The sequence below is a fragment of the Meriones unguiculatus genome, chromosome 16, assembly GCF_030254825.1.
Source record: "Meriones unguiculatus strain TT.TT164.6M chromosome 16, Bangor_MerUng_6.1, whole genome shotgun sequence".
Classification (NCBI taxonomy): domain Eukaryota; kingdom Metazoa; phylum Chordata; class Mammalia; order Rodentia; family Muridae; genus Meriones; species Meriones unguiculatus.
Genome location: NC_083363.1, coordinates 61818519 through 61844427, shown reverse-complemented (window position 1 = coordinate 61844427; position 25909 = coordinate 61818519). Strand labels below are relative to the sequence as shown.

The 25909-nt window shown below is 50.3% G+C and overlaps 1 protein-coding gene across 5 annotated transcripts in view; it reads right to left on the bottom strand.

The window, feature by feature from the left end:
- Positions 1 to 25909, bottom strand: part of Il1r1 (interleukin 1 receptor type 1) — a 66073-nt gene that overhangs the window by 27116 nt on the left and 13048 nt on the right. For 2 of the 5 annotated variants that reach the window (XM_021655629.2, XM_021655630.2), the window contains exon 1: positions 7616 to 7868. The exons of 1 other annotated variant lie outside the window; for it this stretch is intronic. The gene's annotated coding sequence lies outside the window, so the exon portion shown is untranslated. 2 more of the 5 variants (XM_060369948.1, XM_021655631.2) reach the window with 2 other exon arrangements.

Sequence of the window (25909 nt, the reverse complement as noted above, 5' to 3'; positions counted from 1 at the left end):
GACCCTCACATGCACCCCTTCTCCACAGCCAGGGACATGGTACCTAGAATCTTCACGGTACATCATACAGGTGCCTCAGAAAGCTCAGACAGCTCCCCAGAGACTGGCCTTCCCTGCCTGAGCTGGGAGGGAGAAGGAGAGGACAGGGCCCAGAGCCCAGATCCCCAGGAGCAGGACCCAATCCTCCACAGCTTACATATGCCAGGCATATGTAAGGTCTAGTGGAAGGAATCCCCCACCCACCGTCCTTGAATTCCACACGAGCAGGCTGTTTCCAAGCGAGGCCGCCTCTTACTCAGTCTCCTCCACAAGCACTGGCTTGTCCTTCCGGGTCTGCTCTGTTAGGAGGCGTCACGAGGCCTCGGTAGATGCATCCAGCTGGCCTTGGCCTTCTAACCTAAATAAACGATGGTTTACAGAATATCCAGGCTCCGGTGCTCTGTTCCAGCGACAGACACGACCTAACATGCTGCTAGACTCAGACTAAGAGGCCTAAGTGTGAAATAAATTATGATGATTAGAAAATAAGTACAAGATTCAATATGACCATTACTGACTCCCAACAAAAGCCCATCCCAGGAAGGATGGCAGCCAGGACAAGAGCTGTGAAGGCTGGGCAACCAAGCAGCGGGCATGCTGGTCTTCTTCCTGGGGTCACAAGAAAAGGGGCTGTGCCTTTCTCTCATGCTGCAGGACCTACCCGACCCAGCACATGCACATGACAGTGATGGCTGCGAGCCCCAGGCAAGCACAGGCCTGAAGGGGAGTATTTGTCTTGTTTGTGACTACACCGAATTCATTAGTTTCTTGTGAATGAGATATTTCCCAAGAACCTGAATTCCTTTCCTCTTCCTGAGGAATTCCCCCACACTGTGAATCCTGCCTTCCAGAACAGAAGCCAGGCAGGGGCGCTGTCAGGGGCACTGAGGAAGCCAGGCAGGGGCGCTGTCAGGGGCACTGAGGATAAACACTGTGCGGATCCACCACAGAGGACGCTGGTGAGTGCTGCTGCTGCCGGAAGCTTGCCCTGGGACTGGCTGCGCTGGCCCTAGAGTGGGATGTGCCCGGAGCAGGCCCAACAGTAGCCAGTAGTTCCACCCTAGGCCTTCCCCAGCCAGCTCTTCCCACACTGTGGGGGGGTTCTAAGCACATGCACAATCTACACCCTCCAGACTGGGCCCACTCCCTTCTACACAGCCCTGCCTGGGCCCCAGGCAGACACATTGGAAGTGAAGTCTCCTCAGGCTACCCGAGACAGCCTCTGGCAGCCACGGAAGAGTGCAGGTAGTCAGGGAAAGAATCCCAAGGTCCCTGAGAACATGAACAAACATGGCAAAGCATGATCAAGAGGCAAGGGCTAGCGTCTAATCTCTGCTGGGCCTGTCCTTTTGGCCCTGTCCTCTGGCTCTTCATTATAACAGAGGACATGGCTGGTGGGTTGCAAAGCAGATCTGTACAAATCACTGGCCTCCGGGGAGTTGTAGAGGAAACCCTAAGGAAGCCAAACCTCTGTAGAAACCAGGAGAACGAGGATAAAACAATAATAAGCTCCTCCCCCCAGGGGCCTGACGGAGCCGACATCCAAATCTGAAATTTGTAAAGGAAATCCTAACCATCTCTCTCTCTCTCTCTCTCTCTCTCTCTCTCTCTCTCTCTCTCTCTCCTACTGTGACAAAGTGCCTGACCCCAAGCAAGTTACAGTGAGCAGAAATGTATTGGGCTCATGATTCTGGAGCTGAGATCCTGGTGCCAGTATTTGCGCCATGTCATCTGTGGTGGGGTGTGGAAATAAGAACGTGGAAGGGAAAAGGGGGGGCAAGAGTGAGCAAGCAAGGGAGGGCTGACCTCACTTTTATAACAACCCCACTCTTGCAATGATGAACTCACTTCCCCAATACGGGCACCAATCCATTCAAGAGAAGAGGGCCTTCAAGACCTAACTGCCTCCTGTGAGGCTTGCCGGACACTGCTTCGCTGGAAATTAGGTTCACCACCTGTGGGCGTTTCTGACCGCAGCACACACATTCCCCATTTCCGGCCTCATCCCTGTGAGCTACCTGCCAAAGCAATGCCACACAGAACCACAGCATTTGAAACACATTTGTAACCTCTCACCCCGGAAATGGGTATATGTGCATAGCTCTAATGTATGGAGAAATATTTAGAAAATCCAGCACCCACTGATTTGGTCATAATTGAGGAAGCTGAGCGTGTTCCCCAGCTTATGAAGGGCCACCATCTAATGCCTACTAAAACCCGGTAGAAATGTAAAGAGTGGGATTTGGAGTTGAACTGAGTCCACAATGGTCTTCCCCTGATGCCCCTTAGCCACAAACATTCAGCCAGCTGCTCAATAGCGGCCAACCTTCAGAGCAAAGAGACCATTGTGACAGAGAAGGCTAAAAGGAACTCACAAAGCTGCAAAAGGGCACAAATGTCGAGGCTACTTTACAAGTCTACACAAGTCCACTTCAGAGCCCTTGCTTCTGAAACCAGAACGGGCACATTTCCCAGGAAATCTACAGACACGCAAGGGACCCGAGTCCATCCCATTGGGATCATCAGTTTCACCCAAAGAGATCTAGGAAGGAAACTATTTTTATGTTGAAACCAAGGAGAGTGTACTGCTGAATGGAAGTGAAGAAGCCCCCAAGCTCTCTTCAAGGAAAACCCGAGGCATCAGAGAAATACACCACCTGGGGAGCTACCTGGTAGGGCCGGAGGGGAAGGGGGCCTCACTTTGGATTTCTCCTTATCAGTCTTTGGCCTGAAAGTCTAAGTGGTGCCATCTCAACAAATGTCCCCTGTCATCTAGTAAAACATCAAGGCCCACAAGCTCAAACCCTCAGGACAAAGTAGAGCATGTGTCGACTTCTAAGTCCATCGACCTAGGAGATCCCAGACCCAGGCTGAGGAAGGAGGGAGTGGGAATGATCACAGAGGCTCCGGGACCTCCAGAGCATGCTCTGGATGGTTTCCATTCTATGGACATTAGTAATACTTGGTGTCACATACAGACTTCCCAACCTTGGAAACCACTGGAGAAATGACTTTACAGAACTACGAGCAAGCAAAGCCTCATACACAAGAAGGGACCAGAGAGATTCAATTCTTGGAAACCCCAATGAGCATCAAGGTGATTTTCAGTCACAGTACATTGATTTGGCTTATTGACAAAGGAAAGAAGGGAGAATCTTTTTAATCACTGAGGATATGTAAAGGTGAAGATAAAGTGAAAACTGCCAAACAGCTTTCATGTGCTATACAAGGCTCAAAGCTGTGAGATGGCCCATTTCAACTAACACGTGGGCTTAAGGGCAAAGGGGGAAACTGAGGCAGAGACATGGCTACTGTCAAAATAGTGAGAATAGCTCTGACTCTTAGGAGGAGCTAAGGAACACAGCATTCTCCCTCAGAATTCCCAGTTTTCTCTTACGTCGTGTTTTACTGAGAGAACAGAGAGTGGAACACAGAAGCCTCCGGTGCTCAATCCCACAGGCCGGGACAACTGTAGGTACCAGGAATACATCCGAGGTTCACACTCCGGCCACCCCAAAGTCCTCTGTGCTCCTCACTAGTCAAACCCCTGTGTACATGATGCTCACTGCTCTGATTTCTACCGCCGGCTCTACCTGTGACCTCCAGCTCATGCTGAGTGCATCCCGGACGGCGAGCTTCTACACCGTCTACCCCGGCAGTTTATCTACTAGTACATGGGCTGCGTCAGGCTCCACACCCACACAAAGTCTCTCATCACTACTACCTAGCATGCAGAGAGGGCAGCGGTTCTCAGCATGGCAGGGCCGGGACAGCGTTCCAGACACTGCGCAGAAGGAAAACCCAGGGAGCGAGTGAAGTCCTGAGTGAATGAATGTGGCTGACATTGGCACAGCCAACGTCAAGAATCCCAGCGTCTTAGATCCACAGGAAAGCAACGCCTTCCCCAGGCCAGGCTCCGGGAAATGCAAAGCTTCCCTCCTGCCTCCAAGCGTGAGTGTTGACTGTGCGGAAGCCGTCCTTCCGAGATGGGAAGACCACTCCCCTTCAGAGACTGCTCCTACCGAGACCAGTGGGCCCTGCTTCCTTGTTACATAGAATAACCCCCTTGTTTATCTGTATACAGTCTGCCCCCCCCTCCTTGGACAGCTGTATACAGTAAGCCCTGCCCCTCCCGGGACAGCTGTATACAGTACAGTCTGCCCCCCCAGGACAGCTGTATACAGAAACCCCACCTCTCTGTTCAGCTATACATAATAAACACGCTGAGCTTCCAAGGTGATGAAGCTTCTCCGTCACCAGAGAGCCCAGTCCACCCGAGACCAGCTTCTCTGTATACCTCGGTCCTTTCTTCATTGCTTTACCCAGTCAAGTCATGTCCCTGGAGGTACATAGGATGCGGCCTGGGACACTTTGGGTGTCCATCAAATTCTAGAATCTGGAACGATGCAAGGCAGTCTCGTTGGTGAAGCATTGACCCCGGTTAAGGTGTCCCTGGACACAGCAACAGAAGACGTATTTGCTGTTTTGAGCATACCCCCTGACTCCATTACACATTTACAGAAAGGGCACAGCTGGCACAATTTCCATACACACTAAAAGGCTCAGGGATGTTATAGCAGGGCTTTGTGTATACACATCCGTGTGGGATATAAAGGGATATATCTCCCTACATATATAGACTGTAACAGCAGACGTCTCCCCTCTGACTACACTGGGACCTTGACGAAGACCTGGTTAAAGGTTTTCATGTGGCCCCCAGCTCATCTGTTCTCCTGAAGACTTGCGCTGGCCCGCCCTCCTTGTTCTTCTGTGCTCAACTTATACAAAATGCTGCAGAGCCTTGCCCGAAGCATCGAAATGCTGAAATACGTAAGTTTAATAAAACTGCTTTTATTTCTTCTTTATGCTTAGACATTATATTTCTGTTTTAAAAACTGTAATACAGGTAGATTTTGTTATATCATTTTGCAAACAGGTTGTTTAAAAACGTGCGCACGGTTGGGTAACTGATGGGGAGGAGCCTGAGAGTGACAGCAGCGACATCGCCCTCCCTCTTCACCTCACCCTGGGAGGAGCTATGGCTATGCCTCCACAAGACCTGAGTTCTCGAGTTGAGGTGGCCAGACACGCAGAGTCAGGCTCTCTAGACCTTTCTGTCAGCCCAAAGCTATGCTGTGGTTACCAACCTGCGCTTGCGGGACAGGTAACTGCAAGAGAGTTCCGATCTGACTTTACATCAAGAATTCTTTTCTTTCCCCAGGTAATTTTATTTCCCGGTCATCTTAAACATTTCTAGTCATTGTGGGCTCCGCTTTTTGCTCTCCTCTCATTCTATTTTCATTTATGACACCTTATAAATCCTTTCCAAGTCAGGTGGGATATAGAATGTCTCAATTACTCTGTCCCAGGAAGGAGTGCCAATGGACGCCCAGGAGGAGACCCAAAGGGGCCATGCACTTGGAAAACCTTCGGCGGCTTTCAATGCCTGCTGACAGCTCTCTATGACAGGGCCCCTCTGCCCACTCTCACGTACTCAGGGGGTGGGGGGGCAGGAACTGGCACTTCCGAGGCCACAGCAGAGGGGAGGGAAGTTGCTAACGCTGCAGATCCTTCTCCTGCATCACAACCCAAGACGGGAAAACACAAAACACGTGCCAGCTTTTCATCACACACCGGGAGGTCACAGCCAGGGAGTCAGGGCCTCTGACAGCGGCTCCCCTTTGATGGCAGGATCACACTAAAGCCCCCGTGCAGCCTAAGAGGCTTGAGGGCCTACACACATCCCCATCCCCCATGTCACGGCTGTCCCACTGCTGCTAACAAGACGTTCCAACTCTAGAAACCCCGGCTGTGGGTGAACAGACAGCCCTGCTGACCCCTCATCTGCGGGTTCCCAGTCTCCCCTGGTTCTCCTGCACAGCTGGCCCGTGACTACACCTCAGCACCCCTGCCATTCTCCCGGGCTGCGCGTGTGACCGCTGTCTTCACACCCCCTCTCCCGAAGATGCTCCCTGCATCCTACAGACCACCCAGACCCACACTCTTCGCAAAGAGGCAAATTTCAAAGCACTGTCCTAGAACAAAAGAGCTTTCTGGTGCTCTGTAGCTTGCCAAAAGGACCTATGTAGGAAACGGGGGGATGTTCATGCAGTTTATTCACTTCATTTCCCTAGTGCCTCCCCAGGGGCTGGCACACAGCTGTCTTCAGGGAGTGTTTGTTTGGTAAATGAGTGAGTGAAGCTGATGTCCAGCAGGGTCTCACCGGGACAGAGGGTTTACCAGAAGACCTTACACGCCTCAGCAGCATAAAGGGGACTTTCACGCCCTGTTGCAACACAGGCTTCAGTAGAGCCAAGAGCGTGTGAGAATGTGGAGCAAATGCCCTTTATTGGGCTGCACACTGACCACCCAAGAGCAAGGACTTACTGTGCACCAGAATGGCAGCCAGCCCAGACTGAAGGTAAGTCAGTTCCAGGCACCTTCCCCCATCAGATCCCATCTCAGGGACATCCTGTTTCTGCTCAGGAGTTAGTTCAGGATGCGGATACATAACATTAAATAAAGCAATGTGTGGGAGATGAAGAAATTAGAAGGGATCACAGAATAAAAGACGCCAGCAGCTGCTTAGTGAGTTAGTGAGAGAAGAGGCAGCACCTGCGCCCAGCACCAGGCTGGCTCCTGGTGCTCACACCTCCCCAGGACCTGCTTAGAGCAGATGACTCGGTTCAGTGACAGACTGGCTTCAGCCCCGCTTTTTGTCATGACCTCAGGAGCCCAACTGATGAGATCCTGTAGTCTCCATTCCTAGGGTGTTCCTCGGGACCAAAGTGCTGGGATGTGCCCCTCTAGTGAACATCCCACACCGCGCAGGGAGCTTTTCCTGGTAGGAAGGTGAGCCTGCCTGCCATTCCTGGCAGCCTCCCTCCCTCCGCCAGCACTTTAGACACGCGGGTACGCGGATCTGAAGCCCAGAGGAGGCCAGTCCTCAAACAAGGCAGCCTCCATCTAAGCTTCTGATACAGAACACGGTGCTCCTGACACCTCACCCACAGGACTGCTGCCAGGACAAAGGGCAGCGAGAGTGGCCTGTAAACCTGTAAACGGTGAAGGGCTGAGCACGTTTGTAAACAACTGTCCAAGCTCCCAGCCAGCGCCAACCTCTCCGGAGAGAGGCATTCCACCAGGGGGTTAAGGAATTAACCTCCCCTCATCAGGACCTTTCTTCTGAGCCCAGACCTCTACGAGGACACTCCTAACAAGTTAGTTCCACTCGGCGGGATCCCAAGGCCCGGGAGCAATTTCCACACAGAAACGCACGTACTTAGTAAACCTGAAGAAAGTTAGGCAAGTCCCCAGACACAGGCTCGCTCTCTCTGTCTCTCTCTCTCTGTCTCTCTCTCTGTCTCTCTCTCTCTTTCTCTCTCTCTCAATCTCACACACACACACACCACCGGAAATGGGAGCGAGAGGACTGAACTGCCATCACCTTTATCCTTCATCCACGGAGAACGCTGACACACTGGCTACCGAGAGTAACTTAAGGGCCTTTGCCCGGGGCAAGGCGGCTGTTCAGGCCTAGCCACCCCATTCCAGGAACTCCGCAGTTTCCTCCTACCTGGCGGTGCCTGGGTGCCCCAGCGGGGATGCGGAGAGATCCAGCAGCTGCGAGCTAAACCCGCCCCGGCCGGGAGCAACCGGAGCCCTGGGAGCCGCGCTGGGAGAGCTCCGGCCGCGCTCGGGGGTCACATTCCTGCCGCTGGCGGGGCACCGGGCTGCAGCCGGGCTCCCGCCCCTGTGGGTCAGCGCCGCGAGCTCCCGGCGGCTCCCAGGCTCCGAGCTGCACGCGGCTCCCACTGCCAGCCGCCGCGGGGGCGTGCAGCGGGCGGAGACTGCCGGCCAGACGCGGGCACGAGCGAGCTGGCCGGGTGCCCGTGCCCCGCCCTGCGAGCCGGAGAGGCTGGGCAGCCTGTCCCTGCCGGGCACCCAGGGGCTCCGCACCCCCGCCGGGGGTCTCAGTTCCCAAAGGGCTCCGCTCCTCGGTGTTCCCACAAAAACCCAGATCAGCTGGGACAGCTCACCTCGACCTCGCGAACAAACCAGGCCACCTAACTAAGGTCGGAGCTGGCGACCCGCGGGCGTCAGATTCCCAGGCAGACACAGCTGGGCGGCCAGCAGGAGCGCTGGAGCCTGGGGCTGGAGCCTGGGGCTGGCTCTGAGGGCTTGGGAGTCACTAAGTTTGCGAGGACCTCGGTTTCCTCTTTAGTCGCCAGGCTCGCATTTCGTTGGGGGCGGGGGGGGGGATGAGCGCTGGCACAGAGCCGGTACTGCGCGAGCTTTATGCGTTGTTGCATTACTGCTGACCGCCAGGCCGAGAAAAACACGTTCTCTTGGCTTATCATAACCCAATTAGTTGTAGGGCTTACTGTGCGAAGGAGAATTCGCGCCCAGAAAAAAAAAATCAAGGACAGGCAAGGTACAAAGAGGATACTGTGATCCCGGGAACAGCACCACCCATTCCGTGCCCCTGGTCCTAAGGGACCGCTGGGCAATACAAGTGGAAGAAACGACTCTTTTCACACCGAAATGCACAGCTCCGTCTCCAGCACGCCTTCCAGGGTTGCCTCCACACGCACCCCAGAAAGTCCAGCATCCCCATAAAGGGATGCGCGCGCGGCTAAGCAGAGCATTGCTGTTGCCTGCAAGGCAGGAGCTCCTCACTCACTCAGCGGTTTCCAGAGCCTTAGACTGCTCCTTTTCCCCAGAGAGGCAGGCTGAGGTCTGGCCAGGGCGCGGTGCTGTGCCTATCCATCCCCGCCCCAGAGGTCAGTATTCCCGAGGTGGTTCCTGCTGCCTTGGCACTCCGACCCCTTGGTGGCCAGAATCGTCATTGCTGCCTGGGTCAGCACTCTTCAGAGCTCCCATCAGGACGCAGGCAGAACAAGCCTCCCCCTCAAAGCTGCCTCCACAGATGTGTGCTGTGGAGCCGCCATCCCCGTTCCTTTTCCTGCTGCGAGTTAACAGCACGCAGTAGTTACAGGTTGAAGGGGACGGTTCATCCACTCGGTTCATCCGCTCGTGACAGTTAGTCTAACAGTGTCTGTCTGTGCCCTGCTCTTTCCTCCTCTCCAGCATCTCACCTATGAGATGGAGCCTGTTGGTGGCTTGTTTTTTGTTCTTGTTTTTCACTCTGGGTTATATTGTCTAACACAAATATTAACAATTCCATGCATTTTCCGAAAAAGCCACGGTTGCACCCTGGCTGTGTTTAATTCCTTATAGCCGAATAATAATTTCATGTACGGCCTGCACTTCCTTTATCCCTTTACCTACTGAAAGGCTCCTGGGCTGGTTCATTATTTGATTGTGGTGAGTAGCGCAGCGTCAAAGATGAGCATGCCGGGGTCTGCACGCTGACTTGCACGCTTCAGGAACGGAGGCAGGAGCGCTCCAGAAGGTCCACGGGGTGGTCCTATTATAAGTGGTGGTTTAATGAATGCTTAAAAACAGGTGGGTCTAACAGCGGCAGCCTGGCTGTGCCGCTTGGTGGCGGAGCCCTCACCTAGCGTGTAGCAGGCCCCGGTTATCCTGACTGTCACCAACAATGTATGTGTGTTCACATACACACGTACATATACATATATACACATACATATATGTGTATATATGTGAAGGACCAATCTGGAAGCTTTCTGTTGGTGAACATTAACTTGCCTGGACACATATAGCAAAAGGTTTTAGAGCAATTTACAAGTAGCAAATTTGTGCAATAACACAGAAATAAAATTCATACTGTATGTGCACTTGAGACAGTCTCACTATGCCAACAAGGGTGGCCTTGACGTCCTGGGTTCACATGATCTACCTACCTCAGCCTTCCAAGAAGGTGCGCCATGGGGCTCTCTCCCTTTTACACACTGAGCCGGCCCTACCCGTGCCAACATGTCCTGGAGACACGTGGGCCCCCACACGCAGGCAGGCTCTCAGGAGCACACGCCAGCCGAAGCTACTTCCAGACACCCCCCTTCCGGTCTCAAAGGTTTTACCCAGGCCCGGTGTCACCTCCTCCCTCCCTCAGACATGCTGCGTGCTTCCCCTCGGCCTCCCTTTCCTTTGGCCTCCTTTGTCACGTGTGGCTTACATGCAGGTAACGTGCGTGTGGCTGCTTCATGAGCTCCTCGCCTGAGCTCAGTGTAAGCTACAGGTGGCCTCGTTCACGCTGCCCTGTGCAGGTCCCAGCACCACACAAGTGTCGCAGCATGAGACACGCCGCTAACCCTGCTGTTTGCCCACAGTTGCACGCTGTTCACAGCCCTGGCTTCCATCCATGTCATGGTGCAGTCTGGACTTCCACATGGCCTGAGCCAGAGAAGGCATCCTCTCATGTGCAGGCCTGCCTAGGAGCCAGCGGCTGTAAAAAGCCACAGGAAAGGAGGCAGCCAGGATAACGATGGGCCCGGCCACACCAAGGACCACAGGGTGACCTGTGGATCAAAAGCCCTCCCTGGAGACCAAGCCAGCTGCCATCTCCTTCACCTTCATAACCCCCAAAGACTTCCAGTCAGAACAAGATGGGGGAGAATGGTGAAGTGCGTTGTTACTGGCAAAGATCCTGGGTCCTGAATCAGGAAACACGAGGCAGCTCTGAATCAGTAATTTTTTTTTTCTATCACCAGAAAGAAAGATTCATAAGAAACATGTAGAGAAATGCACACGCAGTTATAGGCAATTGTGTTTTCACAGGCAGGCGCCTGAGGCTCTGAACTTGCTACACCTATTTTTGCTCTTTGTGGGACTTCCAGTAACCTGTCACAGAACCACAACACAGACTCAAAACCACTGTCCCAGATGGACTTCCTCGTACAGCCCGGCATCTCTGCCCTGTCACATATTTTCCATCTACCGACGTCCAAAGAGGCCTGTTTGAGCCCACGTCTCGTCACTGCCGTACCTCAGTTTTAATCGGTCAGCATTCCCCCTTTCTCTAAGCATTTTTTTGGGCTTCTGAGATTGTCTTTCTAGCCAGCGTACTATGATTTCTTTTTTCAGCCCTTTACGAAGCAGAAAGCCACGAGTGAACCGGAGCTGAAATCTGAAGCAAATGAATAGCAGACATCAGGGCAGCGAGCCATTCCATTTTAACTTCCTTCATAAGTAGAGGGGGAAGGACAGATGTGACAAGCCAATTATTTGCTTCACTGCAGTTTAATCTTGCTCAATGAAGGCAAATAGTCGAAAGAGGTGTTGTTCCTGGCTTGTGTCACACATTAACAGGAACAGGGACAGTCCTGAGGTGCTTAGCAGAACCAGATTGGTAGAGGGCTCCCTCCCCTCTCCTCCACCCTCCCTGCCCTCTCCCCACCTTTCTCAGCATTTGTCTGTTTCATGATTGCTCAAACATGACAAAATCCCAGCACCAGTAACTGAATGTCTGTGGCTCAGCAGGTGATTTTCCCATGACTCTCTCTGCTGCCCAAGAGATGCCTATTGAAACGGGTGGGTCCAGTCACATGCCAGACAGCAAGAGCATGGCCCTCCTTTAATCCCCTTTATTTATTTTCACATATATATATATATATATATATATATAGTGTGTGTGTGTGTGTGTGTGTTCATGTGGGGGGATTTCTGCACATATGTGTGCATGCATGTCAAGGTGGGAGACAGCCTCAAGTGTCATTTCTCAGCCTCCCACCTGCCTCCGTCTCCCCGCAGACAGATCACAAGTGTGCGTCCGTCATGCCTGGCCTTCTCACCTGAGCGCTGAGGACTTGCAAGGCCAACACTGTGCTTCCTGAGCACCCCTAGCCCCACATTCACTTTAAAACCGAGACACTCAAGAGCCCCATCCCTGATTCTCCTAAGTCTCTACAGACAGTCTCCTTTTCCCTCTAAACATTCTCCTTCTCCCTCTAAGCATCGTCCAAACCCACCCTTGGAGGCCTTCAGTCTGTTGACGTCTTCTGAATATAACTGACAGTGTAATTTCTGTAACTGGTTTTCCTTTAACATGGTCATGGTAGTCAACTAAGGACAAGAGTCCTTAGCCTTGAGGGGCCATGTGAGGGGCCCCACATAGTGTTCTCATGACGTGTTCTTACCTTCTTGACTCTGGGCCAGCGTTAGTGACTTACTCGATCAATAGAAGGAGGGAAGCAGAAATGACTTCTGAGTGCTCTTGTGCTGAATGTCTGGTGCTCTTTCTGGGGCTTTGCATACTCACCTTCTGGCCCTGAGCTTGCAGGCAGGAAGTATCGCTTTCCTCAGATCACTGTACAGCTGGAAGGCACCAGCCTCATGGAGGGGATGTGCAGGTACTCTAGTCCTCGGCCATCAATCAGAGTCAACTGTCTTCAACGCCAAGCCATCCCATCCAGTCTGATGGTAGCCACCATGGACCACAAATAAGGACCACTGAGCTGGGCCCCAGAAACCTACAGGCTACCTTGTTGCTATAGGGCAAAGTTTCGGGGTGGATTAAAACACAATAATGGACAGGCAAAACAATGACCACACTCAGGAGTGTGTTGCCATTATCTGTGGCTCACCTGGACTGTGTAAACTAAGCCTGAAGTGCCAGCCCTCCCAGAATCAACACAGCACTTGTGCTCTCTTATTTGGCATTTCTGAATCTGACATATGACAGAGGGCTTCCTCAAGATCCTCACTAAGACAATCTCAGTCGCAAACTGAAATAGAATTAGAGCTATGAGATGGCAGACGGATTTAATTTTGAACAGATAGTATACTGAATAAAAGAAGTAGGCCTGACTCCATATCATTAGATAAGTGCTAACCACTTGAATGATTTCATGTTTAGTGTTAGTCCCCGGTTTTCTCAGAAAATTGCAGCCCATCAGAGCTAAATCTCCACAGTGCATTAAGAGCCTGAACTTACAAGGCTGAAGGGTAGGCGGCCTTCTACCAGCAGGAGCAGAAGCAGCTCCTGGCGGGCTAAGATGCAGTGTATCTGTCCGCTCACGTCAGCAATGCTGCGATGTGTTAACAGGCAACTGTGTCTACCCCACCCCCAGCCCCAGTGGCAGAAAACTACTGTCCCAGAGTAATTACAATGGCGCCCATGACTGTCTTGAGGCAGGACAGGAGCTGGGGAAGCCTTCTGCCTGGGGATAAGGGGATAAGTGGCTGCAGTGCCGTGGAACCCTTCCCTGCTTCTTGCACAGCAGTCAGTCAGTCAGTCGTAAGAGGCAGGCTGTGCTGAGCTGATCTTGCTCTGGTGTAGGCGTGCTCACGAGCTCATCCCACACGCTTGTGTTACCCTCAGAAGATGCTAACACCACTGAGGCCTCTTCAGAATCACAGAAGTGCTGGGCTTTAATGTCAGCTCTTTAGTAATGACACAAGGAAAGTCATGATGCAGACCCATCCTCTTGTTCGCCTACATCCATGCTTGCCAGTTCGTGTAGCATCTAGAGACCCGTGGCTAGCCACGTTTCTCAAAACTAAATGAAGTTAAATTTCAGTCTCTCAGTTGTATTAGAAATATTTGAAGAGCTCAGTCACATGTTGCTAGTGACTGTCATCCCAAATAGGGCAGACTCAGGATGTCATTGTTGCAAAACATTCTGCCAGATACTGATGTTTAAATTCAGGCTGTTCTGGGGCAAAAATCCACCTCTGAAAATTTTGTTCTCAAAACAGACAAGCTGCTTGTTTTCAGTCTATACCCAAACAAGAAGCATCTTTACATGTTCCTTCCCTCCATCAGCCAAGCCACCGTTAGTTAGTTAGTTAGTTGGTTAGTTAGTTAGTTAGTTGGTTGGTTGGTTTGTTAGTTAGTTAGTGTGCCTTTCGTTGCTCACAGGCTTCCTCAGCACTGCAGACACTCAGTTTGCACATCATTACAACTGCTTCACACCCCCCTGCAGTGACTTTGCTATAGAGGCAACACTGAGATTTCATGTTGTTAACACCAAAAGACAATGCTTTTGTCTTTTATTAAATTGACAAGAGCAAAAAAATTGGAGAAGTGCTTTTACGAGCAAACGAAGTGGGGGATGTCAGCTAACCACGCTGTGCGCCTTCACCATTCCTGCTTATGATGTGTGCTTTGCCCTCTGCTGTACGGATTTGTCAAGTGACTGGTGATACTCCAGCATGAAAGTAATGACTCAAGAAATAGTCTCTAAAGATGACAGTCCCCACGAGGAAGTGGGGACTGTGTGCTTTCCCGGGGCCACGGCACAACATTTCTGTCAGGGAACAGCTTGACTGCAGAGGGGAAGTTACACTCTTTTTAGGATGGAGCACTTCTCTTATAGAAAATGGTGATGGAGAAGACGGTAGCAATCTTGAACACACAGCAGCTGGGAGCGCCTGCCCAAGATGCACACCTGCAGGCTCAAGCTCAACACACACCCACCCATGCACTCACACACAAGCAGAAGGGAGATGACTTGAAAAGGAGGGTAGCAGGACTAGGAGGGCTAAGAGACGGTAATAATGGAGGAAGAACTATGATAGCTACAGTGTTGCCCTTGTAAGTAAAACTATCAAAAAGTTAAAATATAATACAGATTTAAAAGCCAAGCCTAGAAAGACAAAGGAGCTTAAAATCAAAAATATTTTTGTACCGCAAAAAACAAGAGAATACACTCTGTGTGTGTAACAAATTCACATTATTTAACTAGTGTTTAAGAAAAGACATGGCCTGGTGTGGTGCACACTTCTGAACCCTCAGCATCTGTCCAGTCAGATGCAGGAAGGTCAGGAGTCCGAGGCTGCATCGTGAGTCACACATTGGCCCTCTTGAGCTACACAGCAAAGGCAAGTGGAAGGAAGGAAAGGAGAAAGAGTGTTGAGGAGGAAAAGGAAAGGAAAGAGGAAGAGGAGAAGGAGAGGAAGAAAGTGAGGGGGAAGGGAAGCAAAAGAGAGTGGAGGGAAATGAAGGAGGGGATGAGGGAGAGGAAGAGCATGGGAAGGAAATGAGAGAATGAAGAGGAAGGACGAGAAAGGGAAAAATAAAAGGAAAAGAAAAAGGAGAAGAAAGAGTATGCCATGTTCTTTGTCCCCTGTTTCTGGAGGTCACGGAGCTGGTGCCTGGAAGACCCCAGAAAAGATGTACACTCGTGGGCGACCTTGAAACAGGCTCCTAGAGGGGACCTAAGCCAGGTATATTGGAGAGGCAGCTGCCAGCCAGGACACTTTGAGGCTCTCCGTGGGCTTGGGGGAGGGGCAGGCCTGTCTGCCATTACTGCTGCCTTACATGTAGAACTTAAACATTTTGTCAGGGTTATACTTAACTCTTCATTTTGCTGATGTTCTTGTAGAATATATCATTCTACATGTCCCCTGTGGATGATGTTCGCTGCTAATGCCTAGTAGTACGGCGGATTTTCGTATATTGATCTGTAACCTACAAAAGTAACAGATTAGGCGCACTAAGCTCTTCATGGGTGGAGGCCACAGGGTTTTCTAAAACTCAGGTTGTCTGTAGAGAGATGCACCCTATATTTCATTTTTGTCACTTTTTCTTTCTGCCCCAACTAAATCCTGTAGCACAATACTGAACAGAAGCAGGGAAGCAGGCGTCCTTGCCTGGCTGGTCTTGGTGGACGGTTTTCGATAAGCCTCATGCTGGCCGCAGATCTTTCTGTGGATAGCCTTCTACTAGGCTGGGAAGCCTCTGTTCTAATTTGCAGGACATTTTGTTGTTTAATCAGGAATATAAACCGGAATTTGTTAACCACTTCTTCTGTGTTTCAGTTTTGTTAAAACAGTGCTGAGCCGGTCTTGCTTTGTGAAGATCACTGGTCATTTTGTATTTGTCTTTTGAGAGATTGCTGGCTTTTGTTTACTACTTCTGTTTAACATGTGTGTGTCTGTGTTCATGAGGCATGCTGGTCAGTAGTGTTTCTGTGCTGTGTTCTCTAAGTTTGATGTAGCGGAAATGGCCTGGGACAGCTGGGAAGACTTTGCAAACAGAGTGGTAGATTCTTGTCCAGTTTTCTGAAGTGGACTTGGCATTGTGTCCTCCTTGACAGCCTGGTGGACTGTTTGGGGCTGTAGTTTTCTCTGTGGACTAGGTCTGCATGAAAACGGCTTACACCTTGGATTCCTCTGCTTATCTCTCGGAGCACACGCAATACAGTTGTAATAAGCTGTAATGCTCTCGGACTCTAATTCTCACATTTGTGCTAATCCCTGTTTGTCTCTTGTTGATTTTTCCTTCTGATTTGTGTGTCTGGTGATTCTTGGATGGATATCGGGCATCGCAGATGTTTACTTTCTGTGCTCTGGATCCTTTTTGGTTCAGGATGCATTTGAGTGCTTGAGTGTTGTTTGCTTCTCTGGGGTCTTGCTTTGAAATCATGAGGCAGGAACAGAGCAAACTGTATTTGGTCTAAGGCACAGTCTCCTCATTGCTTGTCACTCCTGCATCCTCTAAACTGCCTTTGGATCTGGACATCTTATAGCCGCTGGTGTCAATAAGGCTTCTTCCTGAGCTTGTGTGCTGTTTTTTCAAGCATTTTAGAGTGGTTCCTGGCCGGGGTGGCCACGCACCTCATGCAGGCGTCTGAGTTCCCACACAGGAACCTGATGGTCTCTGCAGGGCCTATGTCTGCATCTGTTCCTTTGCAGTTGCCACCACAGCCTTCGTAAGCTCCATCTCATCCACTCAGAAGTTTGCTGAGCTGGGACTGGGTCGTCCTCTCCTGTACTGTCACTGACGGACCATGGGTCCGAAAATGGCCCCATGAGATCATGGGACCCAGTGACCTCACAGCCACTTCAGTTGTTTAACTGTGGTTCACACAATGACAAACTTTACCTAAGGACGTACTCAGAACAGAGCTCTGTCGCCAAGAAAAGTGCACGTGGTGATGACAAGTCCTGCCTTACTGGGTTGCTTGAGGACGGAGAAAGTGAACTAGGAAAAGAGTCTACACTGTCTAGTGACACTGAGTGATCTTTATCACCCTACAGAAGTTGTATTTACTCAGGCTCTTTGACTCTAGAAAATGGACACAATCGTTATATGCCCGCTTACACCAGAAGCTCAGTGAGACTGCGGGCACTTAGCGTGCCGGGGAGGTTTCACTGAACAACGCCATGCAAATAAAAAGTATCGCCGGAACTGTCTCAAGTATGAACTCAGAGTTGGATGACTTTTTGGAACAGGGATTTTTGTGGTTAAAAATAACAACAACAAAAAAAAGTAGCCAGTATTTCTGGCTGGAAGGCTAGAAGCTAGTCACGCCCGCTGATAAACTCCTTATTCCCCAAACACCAACCCAAGCCACATTTCAAAGGCAGGACGTTTGTGCAAGAACACTGCAGTCTGAAGTGTCCGGACTGCTAAGCATGAAAAACTCCACCTCCATGAGATAAGGGCCGTGGACTCGGACAACAGTATAAAGAAGCAGGAGGAATGGAAATCTGAACTCCTTCAGGGTAATGGAAGCTTCAAAAGCAAAGAGCAGCTTACAATGAGACATTACACAACCTTTTTTGCGTAAACTTAGACATTTAGTTATTGCCGGGCCAAAGTGGTTCTCCTGGGCTCTGGGTTTTCATTGTTAAAAAGTTTCAGCCAAACTTGAATCATTTCCTGTCTTAACAACTGCAATATGTCTTTCTCGTTCCTCCTACATTGTTAGAACCCAGATCACGACTTCTCAAGAAATCCCCCTTGCTTATTGCCAAACATCATCCCCAAATGTGTCTGTTCTTGGTACAGAGGCTGCCCTGCACTGCTGAATGCCCCGCTGATGGTTCTCAGCACATGGGTCCATTTAGCTTGACCCAGCTGGCCAACTCCTCTCCCCACCGGCATGTAGTCCCACAAGGGTACACTTTGTGTCCATTGTGCTTGTGTCAGTATTCTAGTAAATAAAACCTGAAGCCCTAATGTGTGCTGGCTGACTACGTGGACTGTTAACTGTGTCCATTAAACGCCCCCTTCGCTGCTTTCAGGGTTTTTCAGTTCCAGTGTTTTTGTTGTTGTTTTGTCTTTTTAAATTTTTTTTTATCTTTTCCTTTTCTCTTTTCCACAACCCTTCGAGTTCTTCCACCACTTTTCCCTCCTCTCACTCTGTGCTCACGAACAGGCGCGTGCTAGCTCTCGTCTGGATCCCCCTGAGGTAGGAAGGAGCAAACTTACCAAGAGCTCTTCGGGGTTTTGAAAACTAGAGCAGAAGTACTTCCTGTGCTTGAGTAAGAGGGTCCCCGAGCATGGCAGTGTGCAGGAGAGAGAGAGAGAGAGAGAGAGAGAGAGAGAGAGAGAGAGAGAGCTGCTGGCGTCTAGGCTGTCAATCAGCATCTAGAGCTGATACTAGGACGGCCCTCCCGAGGTGTGGGTAGCTCCTTAGAACAGCTGCATCAGTGCATGGCTCCCTGCAGACATGCAGAAGCGCTGCTGTCTTAAAGGGCTGGGAAGACATACAGTGATAACTACACCCTGAGAATGGCTCCTTCAAACTCTAGAAAAAGCTGTTACAGGCGGGGCCGCTGGAGATGGCGTGCTCCAGGCTCTCCTTAGTGTTGTTCGGCTAACTTGCACTTTTCTGTGAGGTCTTAGGTTTTTTTTTGTTTTGTTTTGTTTTGTTTTGTTTTGTTTTAATTGCTGTTAGACCTACTTACAAAGCCACAGGAGGACCTGGCCCAGCCACGTGAGCAGAAGCCACAGCGGGGCCGGGAAGGCCTGAGGTCTTGTGCTCCTTTCTCTTCCCTTTCTCATCCCTTCCCGGGCATGCACGCCACAGTGCCTAAGCCGATGACCGAGTGTCGCTCTGAAAAAACCCTTAATAAGCCTGTGACCTACTCTAGAAAGTTTTCCCTTCACCTGCTTGGAAACTCGAGAGCCAGCTATTGAGTTGCCAAGATTATCAAGGGCAGAGATGGAGGAGAAAGAGGACATTTTCCTGCCAAGAATAATTTCCTGGTGCAGGAGTGATGAAGGAAGATGCTGTTTTCTCACTAACACATATGCAGGGAGATGAGACACAGCGGGCAACCCGTGGGTCCCAGACGGGTGAATGGTAGCTGAGAAGAGCCTTTCGAGCGTCTCCCAGTCACCAGCCCTGACGCCTGAGACAGTGTGTTGGCATATAAGCATGTATTTGAAGGATCCCACCCAGTGGAGCCATTTTTCTTCCCCTCTTCTTCTTTCCAGTTCCTTCCTCTACCTTCCCTGTCTCTCACATTCCCATCACCCACTACAGAGTCTCTGTCAACCCAGAAGGACCCACCCGGGGCAGATTCCCGCATGTTCTTAGGACTTCATTAACAGTTTATACCTCCATGCTGTGTTTGCATATTAGAGTATTGCACCGATATTGCTCGGAACTGTTTCTCTTAGCCCTGTTATCTACTGATTTATTAATAAAATGTGCTGTTAATGTTAAGTTTTTATCAATATTCAATATAAAATTTGCTTTGATTTACCCAAATGTTTCAAGCATGGGACTCTAGGATATTTTATTCTGACAAAACGAGCGTTTGGAAGACAACTCAGTTTGCCTCTGGAAGTGCATGTTTTATGGCTTTTACAGCACAACTTCGTGCACGCTTGAAACTGAACAGAGCAGAACTTCAGTCTGGAGCCCGGCATAGCGTTTAAGTCCACAACAGAACCATAGCTAAACAGAGCTACCATGACCCAAAGCATGCGCAGTAGGAGAGGACACCGTGGTACCCAAAACACATCTATGTTAAGAAGCAGCTTGACTTTAAAAGTGCGTATGCAGTAACGTGAGACAGAGCGCATGCGCAGTGGGGTGGGCCTTCGGTTAATATTGCGAGTTTGTTGCTCGCACTGAACCTGGAGCTTATCAATTCAAATAACCTGGCTGAGCGATCAGATCTGGGGACCCTTCTGTCTACAGCTCCCCCTCCCCCACCTAGGCTAGGACTGCCGTCACGTACTGCCATACCCAAAGTTTTACGTGGACGCTGGGGATCAGCACTCCAGTCCTCACGCTTGCAGTGGACTGGCCCATCTCCCAAGCACCAAAGTGCATGTTTAAGCATCCCAAACTGCACTTTACGCTTCAACCGTCCGGGGAGACTAGACGAGGAGACCACAAAGCGGGCGGGAGACCTGCCTCCCGCACAGCAGCCAGAAAGGTTCCTCCCAAGTCTGGCAGGAGGACTCACAGATGGAGAGTCAGGAAAAGAAGGCAGGAGCTCAAGTCTCAGAGTAGTGCTCCACCTCCGAGCTGACTGCTGTTCGCTCAAGGAGCCTGAGAGAACCCACCCCTCAGAGAACCAGGGGACCAGCTGCCGCGGGCTGGCCACTGCAGCCGCAGAGCTGAGGCAGCTGCCCTGAGCAGGATCAGAGAGCCTGCCACAGGTTCTGGGCCAAGGATGGGGATTCAAGCTGCTGAGAGGACCTGAGGGGAGCTGGAGGGATGTCAGGAGACCGAGGCCCCAGGCTTAGGACGGCCCATGGTGATGAGCACTCGGAAGCGTGAGGCCCAAAATCCTGGTGACAGAGGAGGTACCAGGGTGTACACCCAAAGGAAGAAAAATATGCCTTTTAATCATGTGGGCCAAGTAGAATGTAACACCTCACTAAAGCCAACTCCGCAATCCCTGCAAGACTAGAGAGGCCCAGCAAGAGGGAAGCCCTGGGCGGCTGCTGAGCAAGATGCCTCAAGACTCTGAGAACACCTGCATTGGCTAAAACCCCTGACGTGAGCTGGTCTTCCTGGAACTCACCTGTTCTCATGTTTAAGGGAGACGTGCTCATCACTGAACATCTTCATTGTGCACCTGGTCCTCGCCAAGCAGCGTTCTTGCATTTGAAGTATATTAGGTGGGATCCCTGCTTTCTGCAAGGTGTAGACAAACCGCCGACAACCAAGAGGAGACAGGAGGGATTATGAGGGGGGTAAAGAAGTTAAAGTACAAAAAGGTAAGAGGAAGTCCAAGCTCAGAGCAGGGGTGTGTGCAATTGCACAGGACACATCCCCCATCATATTCCACACCACTGCTGCCTCCTTCTGTGTGGTGCCGGTGGCCACACAAATAAACGCAGGGTGGAGCCTCGAGAAAGTGATCAGCCGCCTGGGAATATAGAGCCTGAGCCGCATATGTGCAGAATCATATCCTTTTCTCCCTCTGACAAGTACCTACCAATCTTATAGTCACACATGTTCATTACCAGGCCCCAGTACAACACATACTCTGTACAAAACACATGTGACACACACTGTACACACTCACAAAATATGCCACAGTCCCAAGACGCAAAATACAAACACACAACATGCAACATGCACTACCCACACTCACAAAACATATACCATACAGAACACACAGAACATACATATACACAGTTACCAAACACATACTATACACCCAACATGTGGCACACACATGACCCATACTTTAAACATCGAGTACACTCGTAACACATAGAATATACACTATCCACACAATTTCAATGCGTATAACATACTCATTTACACAAAAGGCTCATATAACGTTACAAACACATAGAATATTTACGTCACACACTCAAAAGACATACAGCAGACACACCTACGGCACACGCCAATGCTCTCACTGGGGACACGTGCAATATATGCAGAATGAATGCCTTGAAAACAACATACAATGAACATTTTTACAATACACACAGAAAATGTACAGGCCACTATACATTAACACAGTGCACAAAAAGTATACGCCATAAACACAGCACCCACACACCTACACATGTTCACACATCCCTCACGGCATACATAGGAAAATCCTCTCACTTTAACACCACTGAGGGGTGTGGGCTGACGTAGCCAGATGGGATCATTTGGTTCCGGGAACAGGGCGGTACATGGCAGCTCTGATACCTGGGGGAGGCCTGGGCTTGAGCTGTTGGATACGATTTGTCCATGTGGATTTGCATAGGAGCCACCGCAGAACCCCCACATGGAGTTCTGAGCACAAGGACGATTTTTAGGAAGCAGAACAAAAGGATGATTTATAGAAAGCAGAACAGCGATTGCACAGAGCTGGGGGAGACGATGAAGATGTGGGTCAAAGGGTACAAACTTGCGCTTCTGACCATCGGATCTACAACTTGGCAACTGTGTTATTACTTTTCTTACTGCTGTGACACAGTAACATTACCCAATAGAAGCAAACTGAGGAGCTATGTGTGGGTGACGGACAGAGTTCAACTCCATCTGATGGGAAACGCATGGCTGTGATGAGGAAGAGGAAGAACAGGCTCAGGGACAGGCGTTACACCTTCGTGTTGCCTTGTGGAGCTGGGCTCTTTGCCGTGGAAACCAAACTGAGCTTCTTTGATCTGCAGAAACTGAGAGGACACATTTGTGCAGTTGTTAACTTCAAAGCCAAGCCTTTAACGACCTGCTTCAACCTATTTCAACCGGCCAGGCACTCCAAAGGCTGCTCCACCCTCCAGTTCGTACTGTAAGAGCTGATGAGGAGATGCCAAGCCCCTGGCCCACATCCCCAGGACTCACGTGAAAGCCAGGTTTGGAGTCACCGTCTGCACCCCAGTACTGGGGGAGTGAAGAGGGGTGAAGATGAAGCGTCAGATGACTAGTCCACCCCAAATGGCAAGTGCTAGGCCCAGTGAAAGATCGCGCCTCAAAAACCAAAGCGGAGAGTGAGAGAGGAAGACAGCCAGCATCCACTCGGCCTCCTAAACACGCATGCACAGGTGAGTACATCCACTGTAACGCTTGTGGGCAAGCAAGTACCACAGAAATGTATACACACAACTAAATACTTTAAAAGTACCATTAGAAAAATACTCTAAAACACAAGTCTATGGGTGATGGCCCAGGTTTAAATTCACAAATGACATTGCTTTGTTCATTTGCTGTTCATAAATGTTCTGACCACAGACAAAAAAAAAAAAAAAAAGATAGCTCATAAAAGGTGATATGCCAAGTGGCTCGATTTCTGGGCTCATTCCACTGTAACTAAATCCATCATGTCACCACGATTCTACCTTAAAGGATGCAGCTTTTCGCTGCCAATTGTATCTCAGTGCAGCTAGGAAATGAAGAGAAATGAGACTTACCTATTCAACCAAATGCTAACAGCTTTGGGGGGGGGGGTCATGTGACTTCCTGGAAGTCTCCTCAGGCTAAGTCCCTGTTGGGTGGAGAAGGCCAGCTGGCCCCCGGCTCAGCATATTTCCCAGTATACTGGACGAATGCGAAGCCCCTGAGACTGTGCTGCTGTCTCCACCCTGGAGTTCACCTTGCACACTTAGGGAGGTTAAACCCACAGACGACACCTGTCACTCTGGGTTTGGGCTCTGAGTTATCGACATTTCCCACAGGGACTAGCCGGCCTTCACCAGGCAGCACGGCATGTTTTGAAAGATCAGCGCTCCGTGGACAAAGGAGTGTTTGCGAAGAGCAGCAGGAGCTTTTAACTGTGTTTAAATTCTCCGAATAAAGGCGCCACCTGTGGCCATGCCAGCCTGGAGACTTCCCCCACCATCCCTTAAGTGCCGAAGCTGCTGCCTGCAGAGTTGGCTCTACAGGATTTGATAAAGCTAAATGCATATGTAAAATTTAGAGTTGTTTTTTTAAGGCCCTTGCACTGTTGTGCATCCATATTTAGCGCAGGTCTGTGGCCAGGGGATACTCGTTCCCCTGCAAGGACTTCTCTGACTCCAGCGGTGTGCTCTATGCATCCATTCGATTCTGATGCTGACGAATGAGCAGAGGGCTTGGTCAGGATGCTGCAAATGCCTGTTTCCAGGGTGGTGGTATCCCTCCTCTGCCCTGAGTCTCCGTCTCCACCTTCTCACATTCTGCAGTTTGCTAGGACAGCGTCAGAGCGGGAAGCCTGTCCAGTGACTTCTCACATGGTAATGGAGATGACAAAGGGCGCAGAGGCCGCCTGGTCCTGAGATACAGAGGTTGAGGTGAGCAAGCTTTGTGGGAAGGCCTTCAAGAGTCCAGGCCAGGCAGGCTTCCCAGGACAAGCTCTCCCAGCTCCTAGTTCATGAATATTCATAGGATCCTCACCACTTGGGGGATGATCATTCAATAGCCCGCCCTTGCCAAAGATGGGGAGCAGGCTAAGCGTCCCAGGCTTCTCATCACGGCTTGATCTTCCTGACAACCAACCCCACTCTAAAGTAGACTGAGGATGTCTGCTTGTGTCTCCTAAAATAACGATGCCTCTGTTGGCCAGGAAAGTCTAAGGGGTTGAGATTTGGACTCAATGCTATGAACAGGAGAAACTGTGTTAACATGTATCTACACAGGCCTATGTAGGGACACAGAGCAATTTCTTCGGTGGAAATGATATGCATGTTGTATCACACCAGAGGTCTGATCTTGATGAAAAACTCCAGGCGGCAAGCACTTTGGGACTCTTCCAAGGTCCTAATAAGAGAGGCTGCCTCTTGAAACGAGGGCTTGCTTGGATCACGGGACTGGCTGGCTAAATGTCTGACCAGCGGTTTCCACACTCAAAGGCCGTTTCAGAGAAATCCATTTAACGCTTTCCTAAGGGGACTTCCCAGGCTTGGAATAAATCTAAATTCATCTAAATAAATTAATAAGCAGGGAACGTGCAGGAAAATGGCCAGGATGACAGCTCAAAAGTGCCTCTTTGGATCACAAATAACTGAAGATGGATGTTGGTGAAAGGTTCATGATCCAGGAAATCCAAAGGCATTAGACAGTGATATTTGCATCTGTGTTATTTTGTGATGTCCACAGAGTAGCCAAGCACTAACTGTGTTGGGTGGAGATTCCTGACATTTTTGTGGGAAAGGCCTGAAGAGGTGGCCAGAGCTACCCGAGGCTCCTCCGTCTCACCCAGTTCCTCATTTGATCAGAAGCAAATCGAAGCAATACCTACCCTAGCTGAAGGCAAAATGTGGATGAGGTGAGCTGGGGTAAGAGTCACATCTGAAGTACTTTGCGGTGGTTTTTATTTGGTTCCCCAAAGACTGGCGGGGACAGGGCTATGATTTCAGCTGCATTCTAAATAGGAAAATGTGACTATGTATCCAAACTCAGACATAGAGCTGGATGAGGAAGAAAAAAAAGTAGCTGATAGGAGCTGGGAGGCTCATCTGATGAAGTGCTCTCCATAGAAGCCTAAGAACCTAAGCTCCACCCCTAACACCCACGAAAACACCAGTCACAGTGGCGGGAATCCCCAGGCCTGGGGAAGCAGAGTCAGCTGAGAGCTCACTGGCCCTCCAGCCCAGCTCAAGGAGTATTATGGAGCAGTGTTGCCCAATATTTGAAACCAAGACACTAAAACTACTGCCTTCGAGAGGAGAAAATGCCTAAGACTTCCGATACAGTGTTTCCTGGCACAGCTGGATTCGTTGTTATGGGGAAACTGCACCTTAACATAGCTTCTTTGTCTTCCTCATTTATATGAGATTCTTTCCAATCTAGCCAAATACAATGGAACTATGAGCTGACAGCAGAGCACAAGGAAGTGGAAGAGAGAAACTGTCAACATGAAAACCTTACACACAAAATGTCACAGACCCCAGGGCCAATGGGACCAGCTAACATGATATCACCCTTTTCACCAGTGAAAGACAGCAAACCCAAGCAGGAGAGAGGGTGCCACTTTTATTTTCTTGTATCCTTCAACCCCTCTCTGCAGGGGTAAAAGAAAGGCCCTTTGGCTTCTGCAGGGGGTGGGGGTGTTTAAGAACTGACAAAGCGTTAGAAGCTAGGGAAAAGGAGAGATGAAAAGATGAAGGCAGCTCTGCACTGGCTCTAGAAGCCAGACCATCCTTGTCAGCGCAAAGCTGAGGCTGTTGGAACTATGGACCCTCCATGGGCTTCTTTCTCTCCTGCTACAGTGAGACAAAGTCCTCCATTTCTCCTGGCAACTAAGAAGAGCCAAATAACTGCTGCTGGGCAAAGCCCACTTGCACTGCCTCAGCCTCCAGGGTTGAGGTTGCGACCCGAGCTCCCAC